General features: G+C 49.5%; 1 protein-coding gene across 1 annotated transcript in view; it reads left to right on the top strand.

Annotated features, from left to right (window-relative positions):
* Nucleotides 1-6,226: 6,226 nt before the first annotated feature.
* The window catches only part of MAP3K14 (mitogen-activated protein kinase kinase kinase 14), a 38,308-nt gene continuing 29,526 nt past the window's right edge, over nt 6,227-15,008 (top strand). Inside the window, exon 1 of the mRNA XM_058561242.1 lies at nt 6,227-6,316. The gene's annotated coding sequence lies outside the window, so the exon portion shown is untranslated. The remainder of the gene's footprint in view (nt 6,317-15,008) is intronic.

Genomic DNA, 15,008 nt, shown 5'->3' with positions numbered 1-15,008 from the left:
AATCCAGGTTGCAGCTTGCAGGACCAGCCTGAGGATCTCTATCTGCTTGTCCCTTGCATCCCACACCCAATTCTCCAAATGTGCCTTGACATGTCCCTTGACTCCATGCCTTTGCACATGTTATTCCTTCTGCCAGAATGCTCTTCCCACCTCATCCACTGGCTTATTGCTAGTGTACCTGGCACCAATTGGCTCGAGCATCACCTCCTCCAGGAAGACTTCTTTGATCTCTTTTATGTGTTCTTACCTCACCCAGGGCTTCCTTCTACCTTCTACATTATATTGCAACCTTGTCTGTCTCCTCCTCGAGGGCAAGCCACATGACTCATTCATTTCCCTCTGTCACCGGGGTTTAATCAAGGGCCTGGCTCATAGCAGGTGCTCAGTTAATGTTTGTTGCATGAGTAAATAAAGTCAGGAGTGGATGAGAAGTCCAAGGGAGAAAGTGTACGGAAGTGGGGGGCTTAGGACTGAAACCTAGGGAATGCCTCAATCTTTAAGATGAGAGAAGGAAACAGAGACAGAAAGTACAGTATCTCTGAAGCCCCTGGAAGAGGACGGGCCTAAAATGCCCGTGATCTTTTTACTGTCTCCATAGTTTTGCCTTTTCCAGAATGTCTTATAGTTGGAATCATACAGTATGCAGCCTTTTCAGATTGGCTTCTTTTCCTTAGTAATATGCATTTAAGTTTCCTCCATGTCTTTTCATGGCCTGATAGTTCATTTCTCTTTAGCACTGAATAATATTTCATTGTGTGGCTGTATCACAATTTATTTACTTGTTACTATGGAGACAGCAAAAAGATCGGTGATTGCCAGGGGTTGAGTGGGGAGGAAGGAATGAACACACAGAGCACAGAGGATTTTTAGAGCAGGGAAAATAGTCTGTGTGATACCATAATGGTAGACACACACCATTATACGTCTGTCCAAACCCATAGAATGTACATCACCAAGAGCAAACCCTAATGTAAACTACGGACTTTGGGTGCTTATAATGCGTCAGTGTAGGTTCATCAGTTATAACAAAGGTACCACTCTGGTGGGGGATGTTGACAACGGGGGAGGCCATGCATGTTTGAGGGCCGGAGGTATATGGGAAATCTCTGTACCTTCTGCTCAATTTTGCTGTGAGCCTAAAACTGCTCTAAAAAAATAGTCTTTTTAAAAAATTCCAGTGACTGCTGGGAATATTTTCCCCTCTAACTCTCCTTCACTCTTCAGGTCTCAGCTCAGTTCCTCAGAGAAGCCTTCTCTGAGCCCCCTCCATTAAGCTAGTCCCCTCCTTCTCTCCCATCCCATATCTGTGCTGCTCCTGGGCTGTGTGCCCTCCCATCCAGTCCTTATCTTCTCTGTCCTGCACTGCAGGTGACTGACCCCTGCAGGCTCCCGGGCCAATGAGAGATGCTGGCAGGAGACCAGAGGGTAGAAGGTGGAAGGAAAGGAGAATCTTCATCCCTCTTGGTCTTGAGTGGTGTCTGTGGAAGTGGTTGTGTCTTTTCTGTGGTTCCAACTCCTTCCAAGTGACCCTGGCCCCCAGCCACTGATTACACTGCTTCCCCCTCAAGTCCCTCCAACCCAGGGGTAGCAGTGGATTCCCGGCCACCTCGCCCTCTCTGGCTGGGCTTCCCGGCTCTTCCACCCTCCATGTAACCAATTCCTTGCATTAAATTCCAGGTTTAAAAAACTCAGAATGAGTTCTGCTTCCCTGGTTGGGCCTTGCCTGATACAGTAACTCTATCCATCCTCTCATCACTCTCATCACCTGGAATGACTTACGTCCTCATTTGTAGTCACTTATTCAAGGTCTGGCCACCCACTAGACTAGAAGCTCCCTAAGGGTAGGGACTAGTCTGGAGGCTTTGCGCTCCCTCCGCAGGGCCTGATGCAGTAGGCGCTCAGAGCATCATATTTGTCCCTGGCCGCAGATGAGACCTGAGATAAGGTCACTTGACTAGGAGGCAATTAGTGGGTGTCCATGGAGAGAAGGGGTGGTGGGCAGAAACCAGACTGCAAGGGGTACATGCAAGTGGGGAATGAAGCAGACACCAGGAGTACCAAGAAGTTCGGGAGTTGAGAGGGGAAAGAAAGTTGGGTCAACAGTGTAGGAGAAAGCCAGGATAGGGGAAGGGCTTTTGTTTTTTTTTCTTAATTTGTCTGTTTTTAGGCTGGGGAGATGATCACATTAGGAGGTTGAGAGGAAGAAGCTAAACGGGAGAAGTCGAAGGGCAGGAGATGCAGGGACATCGGAGGTGGAACACATGACCTGGGTGGTCTCTTGGGAGGATTACATCCACCAGCAGGGTTGAGGACAGTATGGAGAGGAGACTGGAGGCAGGGACGCGAGTTAGGAGGTGATCACCAATCAGGAAGTGAGAAGAATTTGAATCAAGCCTTAACCCAGGGCTCCCTAAGAAGGCTCCAAAGTTGGGAGAGGTCTCAGAAGGTATGTCCAGGACCTGCTCTGGTAAGGTCGTTTTTGCCAGGGAGACCCCCACCCAGGCAGCTCCGTCCTTTGTGGAGATCAGCACCTCTCCTCCTCACTCACATCACCATGGCACCACCTCTTCTCCAATAGCTCTGTGGTTCCTTGTAGCCCTTTCCATCTCCCTACGTGGGGCACAGAATTGGTCGGGGGCAGTCAGGGTCCAGAATCTAGTAAACGTTTAACAACAAGCTCGGGGGCGGGTAGCCCTGCCTTATACCGTTTGCCAATTTCCACGGTGTAAATACTCCCACCATATCCAGTTTCAAGCTACCAACGTGAGGTCACCAATGGCACAGTAGGAAGAGAGCTCCAGCACATCACTGCCTGCAACCATTCCCTCCCCTGCCTCCATGGCCCCTCCACAGACTCTGGACTGGGCGGAAGCAATGGGGCAGGTCCAAGCCTGGGAGGGCAGCGACAGCACCACAGCTGCAGCCTCAGGCAGACCCCTGATAGGGAAAGTAAAACTGCCTCTCCTCCAGGAACACCCACCCACAGCCCCCAGTCATCTCTGATCTCAGCATCTCATCTGAGTTCTTCTCAAGTATAACTACAGGATCTCACAGAAATCTGGACCTGCGATCCACAGACACTCAGATGATTCACAAGCCACTTTCTCACTAGACGTGGCTGGACATCATGAACTGGGCTGACTAAGGCAATAAAAACCAGAATATAATTTCCTTTCTTCCAAAGCAAACAGAAAAGCAAAAATGATCCAAGGATAGCATTCTCTCACTGATGCACAAAATGCACTCACTCTTCACCACACTTCTACAGAACTGATGGGCAACTGGCTCCTTATGGCCCAAAGTCTCTTTACAGAGTCCTGCACGCAGGAGGGCAGGGGCCCTGGGGTCCGCCTGGTTTGAATCCCAGGTCTTCTATTACAGCAAAGTGACTTTGAGCAAGTTACTTCTCTCTGAGCCTCAGTTTGCTCATCTGTGAAATGGGATGATAAGTAAGAGATACTTACTCTATGGGGTTAGACTGCAAGAGTTCTCAACTGGGGGCAATTTTGGAGACATCTGGCAATGTCTAGAGACATTTTTTGTTGTCACAACTGAGTGCAGGGGCCTAGTTACTGGCGTCTAGTGAGCAGAGGCCAGAATGCTGTTAACCATCCTACAATGCATATGACAGCCCTCCACAACAAATGAATTATCCAACCCAAAATGTCAATAGTGCAAGGTTGAAAAACCCTGGGCTAGAGGGAATATTCAGTGAGGTTATGCACACAAAGCACTTAGAAGTGTCTGATTTACTTTTTGTAAGCTCTCAAAAAACAGAAGCTGCTATTCTTTTTGGAAGAGCACAGTCTAACCCTCCTATTTCCAGACTTGAACCCTTGGGGTGGGATATGGAAATCCTTGAGTGCTGAGAGCCTGGCTCACTGCTCCAGGTGTGAGTCACCCTGTAAATGTCAATTTATTTTATTTAAAACAGAGCTGAGGCTGCACAAATGACTCAGGGCTAGAAGCTTTCCCAGGTTGTCGTGACTTAACTGGCTCGGCTGAGAGGAAGTAATTTTGCCCTGAAGCTCTCCTTCCAGAAGGTGCAAGCATTTTAAGGCTCCACAGTGCTTACTCCAGTGGGTGTTGTGTTGTTTCTCACCTCACCCTACACACAGTGGGGCTTGGAAAGACCTGAGAAAAGCAGCTGAAACTTCGAGGCCCTGCTTGTCCCAAACACCGTCCTCACTAGTGTACGGTGGTTTGTTTCTCCTCTGCAGCCTGATGTGAAATTCCTTCTCACGAGTCACAGTTTTGGGTCAACACAGCCCACTCTCTCCCACTAATACACATCTGTGTTCACGGATGGATTTAAAGACAGATAATCTTGATGGGGGGGGGGCGGCATGGAGGTGAACCAGGACCAGAGAAGTCTCAAGGGAAGCTGGGTAAAGTGTGTGGGCATTGGCTGTCCTAAAGAAGGAATGGTGAGAGAGGGAGAAGGCAAAGGCGAGCCAGGGAGTGTCTGCAGACTCTGGGCCCATGCCCACGACTTTCCTGAGAAGTGGTGTGCCCAGAGGCAAACAGGTGGTGGGAGAGGCTACAGGCTTGCTGATACCGACCTGTAACCCACCATCTGGCCAAGTTCCGCCTCTCCCTGAGTCACTGAAATGAAAAACCCTGGCGTTGGAAGGAGCTTTAGGGTTCACTAGCTTCTTTCTTGCCCACCATCTCCCAAGCCAGCCAGCGGCAGAGCCAGTTTATGCATCAGAGACCATCCAGCTTCAAGCATGCGCACCATGGGGGCCACAACCTCAAATGCTTCAGGGGCCAGACGGACGACATAAGGTTAAGAGGTTGAGTGTAAAACAGGGGTAGGGGCTGTGGGGAACTGCAGGCTCTGCGCTAAGGCATTCAAACTCAGTTTTAAAAAAAACATTGGGCCAGCCAAACAAAACATACCTATGACCTGTGTGAGTGGGTGAGGCCCTTAGGTTGTGAGTTTCCCACCTCTGCCTAAATAAATGGTCTTACCTATCCCCCAACAACGGAGATGTCTGTTGGGTGCAGATCTCCAAAAATAGTTACCAAAAACTGTCTGAAGAGTGATCCTGAGCAGGTGGCCTGGCCTTTGTTCAAACACTGCCAGAGATGAGATGATCCTTACTACTCAAGACAGCCTGGGATGCGACCTGCCTACCCCACCACTGAAACCAGTTACTACACCTGCCTGCCGTGGACCACTGATGAAGGTGTGGTGCCCAGGTACGTGCACATCTTTTATTTTGCCAACCTTTAAAGTTTGGAATTTTTTATTACAAATCAAATACACGCTCACTGTAGAAACGATGGCAAGGGCAGATAAACGAAAGTTAGAAAAGAAAAAATGTCCATACCTCCCCTAACCGCCCAGCCCCCCGCCTCCCATCAGAAAGAAGCACTGTTGACACCTTAGTGCGTATTCAGACTCCAGGTCCTTTTTTTGCATAGGTAAAGCTCTCGTCTTTCCGGCTGTGTAGTACTCGCACCACGTTGCTTCTCCGGCTGTGGGAAGGGGGTGCACCATGCCATCCGCGCGCCTTCTCATCAGACCTCGGTTTCCACACACAGGTGTGACCTGTGTAGGCCTTTGGCTCCCCAAGCTTCTCGAGCAGGCACCAGAACCTGTCTTACTCGTCCTCAGGGACTTTACAGTGCTAGGGACATAGTAAGTGCTCAATAAAGGTGATTCTAACCGTCCCCCCGCCTGCTTACGCCGCCACAGCCTCAGGCAAAGAGGAAGCAGAACCAGACCCTAGAGACAGCGCCTCGCCGTCTCCAAGGTAACCGAAGTTCGAACCTGGGGAGTGCCCACGCATGCGCACACTCGCCCTTCCCTCCCGTAACCTCCAGAAGAACGCAACCCGTAAAAAGACTGCCACAGCCGAGCGCGCATGTGTGGTTACACCTACACTCGGGTCGCCTCCGCCATCTGTCAATCCGTCCGCCCAGCAATCTCTTCCCTATAAACATCGTCCGGAAGTAGTGCCCATTTCTGAAAACGAGACCTCGTTAACCAATCGTTGCTAGGGGCGGTGCGCCGGGTCTAGCCAGGACGCGCTCTCATTGGTTATGTTGGAAGAGTGGGCGGGGCCAAAGGTCGAGGTGCGGCCACAGCAAGGAGGCGCGAAGCGAGGCAAATTTGCAGCCGCCGGGGGAGGCGTGGCCCCGGGGGAGGCCGGGAAGGCAGTGAGGGGGCGGGACCCGAGTCCGGGGCGGGGCGACCGTGGGGCGGGGCGACCGTCGGCCCAGAGAGCAGCGGTCGGCGACCGGCGGCGGGAGATCGCGGGTGAGGGGAGCGCAGCGCTCGCTGGTTGGGGAGATCGGCGCTCGGCCGGTAGGTGACGGGGCGGGACCCCGGGCCCGGAGCGGGGATGGGTCGCCCCTCAGCCCGGGGCCGGGCTGCGGCCTGGCCCGCCGCCCCAGAATGGGGGGTTCGGCGGCGCGGCCGGTCGGACCCACTCGCGCTCGAGCCCTCGGCCCTGGCGGCCGGCAGCCGGCGCGCCCTCACGCACGCTGCCAGGGCCACGGTCGCACGCCGTGCTCGCCGCACCCCCGCAGGCCACACGCTAGCCCGGAGCGCGCGCAGGGGTGCCCTGCTTCCCCTTCCCCGACATCCCCATTCCCCGGCGCTCCCTGCCTCACCAGCAGGCCTGCCTCTCCTGCTCCGGTCCCCGGGTGCCCCCAGGAGGGGGCCTCGTCTCGGCACGGGACGGAAGGTGTCTAGTGCTCAAGTGCGCCCGGTCTGTGCGCTCTCCCACCTGCCCTGGCAGTGAAACCCTCTGGCCTTGCCTGGGAAGTTCTCGGGTCACACCCCGAGGCGGGGAGAAGGAGGAGAGCCTGCCCTTGGCACCCAACGGGGTAGTGCTGGCCACTCGCAGCATCCTCTTCCTTCCCGTGACCCCTCTGGAATTCTTCGGTCCGCTCCACTCAGGACTTGATCTGTCGGCTCAGATATAATATTCCCACCTTGGAAGCCCATCGTGACCCTGGCAGCCTGCAGCCACCCAGCACCAGGGAGAAAGAGGCCACTTGTACAGTGCAGAGAGTCCCACCTGCCTCCTTGATGTTGAGTGACTTCAGAAAAAGCGTTTCCTTCTTGATTGAAGTTAAAGTGTTGCTCTCAGTCCTAAAGGGTGGACTGGGGAATGAGAGTGAGGAGGAGAGGATGAGTGGAGAAAAGATCCAGAAGTTAGTGGTGTAATTGGCAAAATTATTTTTGTTAACTGGAGACGATGAACACCAGTGACTTGATTAGGACTCTAAAAGCAAGTAAAGTTAAAAGATGAGAGGTGGGGCCTAATACAAAATAGCAGTCTGAAGTTTATTCCAGGAAAAATGTTGAAAACCCCTTGACTAGAAACATGGTCTTTCTGAAAGATTAGAAGGAGATAGTGTCTTCACATTAGTGATGTGTTTTTTACTTAGTATCTTCATACCTGTAACCTTTTTCCTTCAGATGTCTGTGTGATGGGATAGATAATATTGTCCTATTTTATAGGTGAGGCACCTGGGGCAGGAGGGGAGAGGGAGGTATATATCTTGCCTAATGCCTCATAGCTAGGACTCAGGATGAGGACTCCAGCCTGGGCCACTGGAGTCTTGTCCAGGCTCCTTCCCCTGGACCAGGACCACATTATGGGACTTAGATGCAGGAAGGAGGGAGAAGTGTTTGGTGTGATATTTATGCTCTTAACATAAGAGGACAGGTGCTTGTCTTGCTTACGATGTGTTTGGACTTACTCTTGGTGTTTTCGAAGTGATGTCAAAGTGAGTTCTTTTGGTGCAGCCATGCCAGACCTCTAAGTTTTTCAGACACCTTTAGGACATCCTCATTTATTTTGAAGGGTGTGGTGAACTTCTCAGAAGGTCTCAAAATAAAAGTAATAGTCTCTGACTTTAATTTTAGAAATACTTGCCCAGGTATACATTCCAGCACTTTTGTGAAATCGGACAGCCATAAGCTGCCAAACTGTAGGTCATTTTCTGACCGTTTTCAGATTATAGGAAGCAGTTCTGAAGGGGGTTTTTTGCCCCTGGTGTTGCCTGTTAGAGTTTGTGGGAGAGGCACCCCAGACAGAGACCCTGCCAAACGAGCCTTCATCTATTAAACAAAAATGTCTGGTTGGCCGTTCCGCCTCAACAGATGGAGGTTTGGTTCCTCATTTTGGTTCTCCTGTTGAACACTGACTCCTTTGTGATCTGCTTGGAGTGTTTGTATATCATTTAATGTTCAGAAGCAGGCTCGCCCTGATTGGTTGGTTGTCTAACTCCAGGCAACTGTTGTGATTTTTTTGGTGGGTGATAACAGTTCATCGTGGCCGAGGTCTGGTGAGAGATCTGTAGAGATGCGAAAGAGGTAAAGCTTCATCCAGGGTTGTTTTCTTCATTGTTGGCATCCTCTTAAGAGTGTCCTGTCACTTTGGCCTGTGAAGCCACTTTTAATTTCCTATTTTTTTCCTGTCTCAATGGATAGCACATGAGCTTTCCTAATGGGCTCCCTGCCTTGATGAAGAGCTGACAGACTCATGGTGGTTGGCTTGACAGATGTTCTTTCTGGGAGGATAGTTAAGAGATCTTAAAACCAAATTCAGTCCTGAATTAAAAGTATAAGTCAGCTCGATACACATATAGGCAGCATATTTGTACCAATGGCTTTTATCATCTCAAAGCTGTTTTTTTTTTTCCTGGCAAAAGGTTAAAATGCAACTAAAATTCTGCTTTCATGATTAATAAGTCACTACCGCAGTTGTGTCTGATGCTTCCTGTTTGCCCCATTTTTGTATTTCAGTTAAACTGGAAACATCTGAGCATTATGGGCACTTTTGATGGCACCAGTGTGAAATTGGCGGGAAGGGGGACAATTCCTGTCAGTGGATTTGGGAAACTCTAAGGATAAGCCAGCCCCTCTGGCCTCTGCACACCCAGATCCTCAGGAAGGGAAAGGAGTGGGGGTTGAGTCTCTTCAAGGGGTGGGTGAGCATTTAAAGTGATGCACGTGTGAAGGCTTTGCATTTACTTGGTGATGCTGACTGAAATGTTGAAAGCAGTAGATTAGAAATGGAAGGCCAAATATAGGGCAAACTGTGTAGTAGAACATTTCAGTTGAGCTGAGCAAGACATTGAAGTATGTCAGATATGGGGTCTTTAGTTCTGGGCTTGTCTTACTACCTGAGTGACAATGCAGAGAAAAGATGTTTTTCCTCAGTGGCCTGTGTGCCCGTCTTTGTATTCTAGTTTAAAAGATCCTCTTCCCTTCTTGTTGTTTTATATTCTTTGATCCCATATCCTCCTGATATGAATCCCTTGAAATTATATGGCATCAAGAGTAATGGTACTTTATAACTATTTTTTTTTTTTGTATTTTCTCTTTATACGAGTATAAAAAAAGGCAGGGACGAAGATCAGAAGAGTGAAGCCTAGTAAGGAGAAATAAAGTGGATGAGATTACTCAGGAAATCAGTGTCATGCCCAGAATCTAAACCCACGTTTCTTGACATCTAGTTCACTGCCTTTTCTACTAACTTACTCATGAGAGGATAAGTTGGGGTTTTTATTTCCCAAAACATGTCAATTTTGAATGTAACTAAACTAGGGTAGCTGCTTTATTTATCAGTCTATCTATTTATGTTAATTATTATTAATAAGTGTTAACAATTATTAATTGATATTGATTATTCATAATAATTATTAATAAAAGGCTGAAAGATGAATAGCATATCCTCTGGATGGGTCTGCTTTTCCCCATTTTACAGATGTAGAAATTAAAGCAAAGTGGTCAAGTGATTTGCTCAGAGCCATAGAGCAAGGCCATGGTGTCTCCAGGTCAAATATGGGGAGTTGGGCTGTCAGGTCAGACAGACCTGGGGCGGGGCCTAGTCTGCCACTGTCTGCCTGTGTGACCTCAGGCAAATCACTTCGCTTCTCTAAGCATTGGGCGCCTCATCTGTAAATGGGATAGAAATACTTCATGGGGTTGTTCTGAGTAGAAAATGAGAGGGCATATGTGAACTGCTGAGCTCAGTGCCTGGCACACAGTAGGGCACAGAGCACCACGGCTGGTGGTGGTGGTGGTGGTGGTAGTGATGGTGTCGGAGTAATCGCGGTCGTAAGAGTTGCTGATTACCACACTGACTGGACCTGTTTTCTGTAAGATGATGTCAGGAAGGGTCAGACTGCCTGACGGGGCAGAGTCATTTTCTCATTAAGACCTCCAGGGGACCATTTCTTCTGTCTAGAGGTTTTCTGTGTCAAGTTCTCCTTGTCTTACACTAAATACACCTTTAGGTGGAGGGCCTTTACCACCCTCCAAATGAGCCTAAAAAGGCCTGGGAGGCCCTTCCTGATCAGTTGGCGATCCTAAACCGTGGGCACCCTCGGCCCTCCCAGGACTCTGAACCAGAGGCAGAGCTGGGCCTGTCTAGGGCTCCCTGTGTCCCCCATGTGGTGAAGTGGGTCCCAGCCTTACCTCTGGAGGTGAAAAAAAGGAAAATCCTGTGTAGAATATAAGTCAACAAGGACTTGTTCTTCTTTGTTTAGGGAACTAGGAGGGAAATTTTGGTTCTGTGGGGTGAGGTTCCCACCGCCACGTGGCACCCCCGGCTCACCATCCTTTCCTCTTATAAGTATGTCTTTGTCAACTTATCACCAGTACAATGTTTAGGGGCCGTGGATCTGCAGTCAGGGACTTGCAGATTTCCCTTTAAATCACACAAGAAAAAAAAAAGTTTCACATTACATTTTAAATTCTTTTTTTCCCCTTCTTAATACAAAACAAAAATACAGGCTCCCATAGGCTGGCATTCCCTTTAAATAACATTTTGTTTTCTCTTGGGGAAGCTGTCTTGATGGCCAAAGAGTCATTTCTAAAGTGAACCTAGTTTTTAGAAAAAATAGATCACCGGATGTCAAGCCTCATGTGGAGCTCAGTTCAGATGAAAATGAAACCAGCAGGCCTGGAGTGGCAGCTCCACACTTGACTTCGGGCTGGAGGTGAGAGCAGAGTGTGTCTGGACCCGGCTCCATAGCTGGTTGGCCCCACAGACTGCAGTTGATAGGTGCCTTAGTCATTTTCCAGGCAGCTTTGCTTAGGTGAGCGGAGCACTTTCTCTGGAAGGTGAGTCACCCATGCAGGGGAGTGGGTGACAGGCGATTTCTTCCCCAGTACAATTGCAGAGGAAGTCTTGAGCAGACCTTGTAGAGAAGCCCTCTGCCAAAGATCACATGCATTTCAGCCCAGGGAGGCAGGGATAAGGAGGCAAATGGGAGGCTCCCAACGCTTGCTGGGTGACAGAGAGATGGATCCTCTGTCTGGGGGGTCATGTGGATGGGGCACAGAGCCCAGATCAGCAGTGTCATTGCCCTCCTGAGTCCAGCCACCTTGAGGGTGGAAAATGGCCCACTTCCAGTTAGAGTCAGCAAAGAAGTCGGAGAGCGCTTGAGCTCTGGGGAGCTGGGAAACCCCACTGCAAAGAGCAGAGAGATAGAAGCCATACTTTGGTGTGCAAGACCTTTTGGAGAACGCTTTTCTACCTGCCTGCCTTTTTGCCATCTGAGTTAGAGGCTCTGAAGAGCTCCATGGATTGGAAAGGCTAGATTAAACCCTGGATTTCAGGAAACTGGAATTCCAAGCCTGCACCACCTTGGTTGTCTACACTTCTGGAGCCAGTGTTTGAACTCAGAAAGAAGCAGCGGAGGGAACTCTTGAGCCATCCCTTCCACTCAATTTTTGGTTGCTGTGGGTTCTACTGACCCTCTTACCACTAAAGCAATGACCAGGTGTCCATCAAGACAAAGAGTTTGTTCAGACTCTCTGTTCTAGACCAGTGCATTTGGCGTTGAGCTTGACTCTTGATGGTCAGGGACGTCTATAAACAGTGTCCAGAATCTCTCACAAGGTGGGCTTTACTTTATTGAAGCCGCGGGGGAAGAACTAGTATTACCTTGCAATGGTCTTGTTTTCTGTAACTGTTGCAGACTCCTCCCCAGCCCTGTATACACAACCCATCCATCTGGACTAGGCAGCAGTCACTTCAGGCAGACATGGCTAAGTGACCTTAAGCCTTAACCACTCTGTCAAGAAAGAGCTACTAGAATTACAAACTAGAAATGATCATTACCATTTGTGCCCCTCACCTATTTTACAAAAGAGAAAATGGTGTCCCAGGAAAGCTGAGTGAGTTGCTCAAGGTCACATGGCTAGTTAGTGGCAGAATCTGAACTAAAGTCCAGGCTCTTTTCTCTGTGCTGTGCTGCCTCTGAACAAAGGAACTACTCTGGATCAGGAATTGTATTTTTTAACTAGCTCCTCCTCTCTTCCCCCACCCCAATCCCATCACTCTCAGCCTTTCTGCAAGCTCTGCCAGACCTGGAAAGGGTGGAGCCAGAGCAGCAGCTGCTCTGAGTCTGAGAAAAAGTAAACAGAAAGCTCTTTATTTCACTCTGTCTTGTACCATGAGGTTCGTGTAACCAAAAGGAGGTCAAGGTTGATAAGAATATACAGTTCTGGGCAGGGTTACCCGGAAGTCTCAAAGGTTGCCTGCACCTTTAGGGCACTTTCCTACCTTGCCAAGCAGTATATTACCCAAAGTGGGCATTCAGTTACTATTAATGATTGATTGTGAGGATACAAAACCACTGGGCACCAAGAAGCTCTTCTGCATCTTTCTCCTGGGAAGAAGAGACATGTTGCCTGTGGTATGCATGTGGCCAGAAGAACCAGAGTAATTAGGTGTCATTCTCACTGGATCCATCCACCTTTTCTCAATGAAGAGAATCTTCCCTGTGGGCAAAGCATGATGTCATATCTGGATGTTGGCCCCTGTAAGTGCAAAGGGCTGTTGTCTCCAAGATCCACCACCCACCTTCTGCTGACATTGACATTTCCCTTTACTGGGCCAGAATTAGTCTACTGGTCAGTACCTGGGATAGCTGGGGGGCCTTGGGAGGAAAGTGGGGCTTAGCCTCAAATGAGGATGGTATTTGCCAATTAAGATTAGAACTGAACTCCTGAGCCCAGGTGGATATCGTCCAGTTCAGAAGCGTCATCTTCTCAAGGAATCGAAAGTAATTTGGGTCTCTAGGTCAGCACTTAGGAAAGGAGACAACAAAGGTGGCTCAGTAACTGGCTTGCGTGACACGTTCTTGCTGGGATGCAGTTAGAATACAGCCACTGTCCTGTGAGCCCTTGTACAGGGAGCTGGCTCAGTCCCCTCCAGCTCACCAGGTGATTGGACAGTCTAGACACCCATATCCTAGGCCAGGCAGGCTCTCAGAGCCTGTAGCACTCATTCATTCCTCAGGAGTGTGTCAGTCATTCTTTCAGTGCATGCTCACGAGGGGTATCACATGTGGCAGGCTCTGCTAGGTGCTAGAATATGAAAATGACAACTGAGGTGCTGCCCTTGAGGAACTCACCATGGCAGGGGAAAGACGGACATGGAAGCAGACACATTACAGGTACTAAATCGTGAACTATGACTGTGGGAGCTGGAGAGGAGTGGGGCAGGCACCTCGGCCCAGTGGCCTGCCTTCTGCAGCTTGACCCAGCACTAACTGTGACACACACAGCTCCTCGGTGGGGAGGAGCCCCACCTCCCCATTCTGCAGGGGTCTGGGCAGGAATACCTTCAGCATTTCTCATTTTGTCCTGCTTTTCAGCTTGGAATAGGAGTTTGAGAGCAATCTGGAAACTTCAGCACTCTGAGGGGAAGGAGTACATTTGCAGAGATGTAAGCACTGTCAGAAGAAATGTGCTCAAACATAGTTCGGCGCAGAAGCAGACAGTGAGTAGCCAGCTGTCACAGATGCGGCTGACTTGTCCTAGCCTTCCAGTATGGAATAGAGAGGGCAGTGACCACACTGGCAAATTGTGCATGCTTGGTGCCACTCTGAGATAGATTTGTAGGCGGATAGTCCGAGGCCTGACCCATGACAGTGCTCCTTAGTAACTAGGCTCAGCATTCCAGGAAGGCCTTCCCACGGTTACGACAGTGAAAGCTCCGTGAGAGCAAGGACCTTGTTTGTCTTGGTTACCATCGCATCTACTCTGGCCAGCACAGCACCTGGAGCATGGTAGCCACTGGCTAAGCGTTTGTTGTTGAGTGAAAGTACACGACTAAAATCCACACTCCTCCTTCTAGTCCCTACTGGCCTGAGAGAGGATGAGAGAGCCACAGGCTGTTTCATGGTTCCCCCTCCTGTATCAAGGAATTGGTCTGAGATCCTCTGCGAATATTCCCTGTCATACCACAGGTCCCAATCCCTTTCTTCCCTTCCTGGGGGAGGACACGAATGTGACCCTGTATTGTAAAGGGACGTGTCGAATGCACCCTTGCTGCTCATGTCCTCAAGCTGGTCACAAGGACCAGTCTGTCAAAGGGTGTATAGGGCAGCATCCAAAACGAGGCCATAGTCAAGGTCCCACTGCCAAAGGGCAGAGCTGGACCATGAGCTTCTTTCCATTTACCCCCATGTGTTGGAAGTCTTCTGTGGAAAGCCAAGTTGTTTGGGTTTCTTGTTTATTCTAAAGTTCCTCAAACTGGTTCCTCAATTTCAGAACTAGTCACCAGTGACTACAATGAACTTGAAGTCTCCTCCCTTACAGGGAGGCTGAGCCCGTCTTTTTCCATCTTCTCTGAATTCAGGTAGACCCTGCTGGAAGCCCTTTCCACCTGTGAAAAACGAGAGTTACAAACTGAGAGAGGAGGGCAGTGGTGGTATTTCAGTGGGATTGACCATAGCCCAGGGCGTTGCTCCTTGCTCAGAATCCAATCAGAAAGGTTAAATAAGGAGACTGTTTTGCTTGTGACGATGACCTCAAGGCTTGGCAAGATCCAGAAGTGCATTTTGACTCATCAAAGAAAGCTGGTTGTGTTTGACATGATTTTAGTATCAAGGGCAGTTTATGGCACTGTAATCTTTGGAAATCGGTCATTGTTGAATGGCACACACTTCAGCCCCCGCTTAATCAGAGTGTTCAGTTACACAAAATACCCCGACCTGCAGATGTCAGTGACACTTGAAATTTT

This window comes from Diceros bicornis, chromosome 18 (genome assembly GCF_020826845.1).
Source record: "Diceros bicornis minor isolate mBicDic1 chromosome 18, mDicBic1.mat.cur, whole genome shotgun sequence".
NCBI classification, from domain to species: Eukaryota; Metazoa; Chordata; class Mammalia; order Perissodactyla; family Rhinocerotidae; genus Diceros; species Diceros bicornis.
This window is presented reverse-complemented; position numbering and strand designations above follow the sequence as displayed.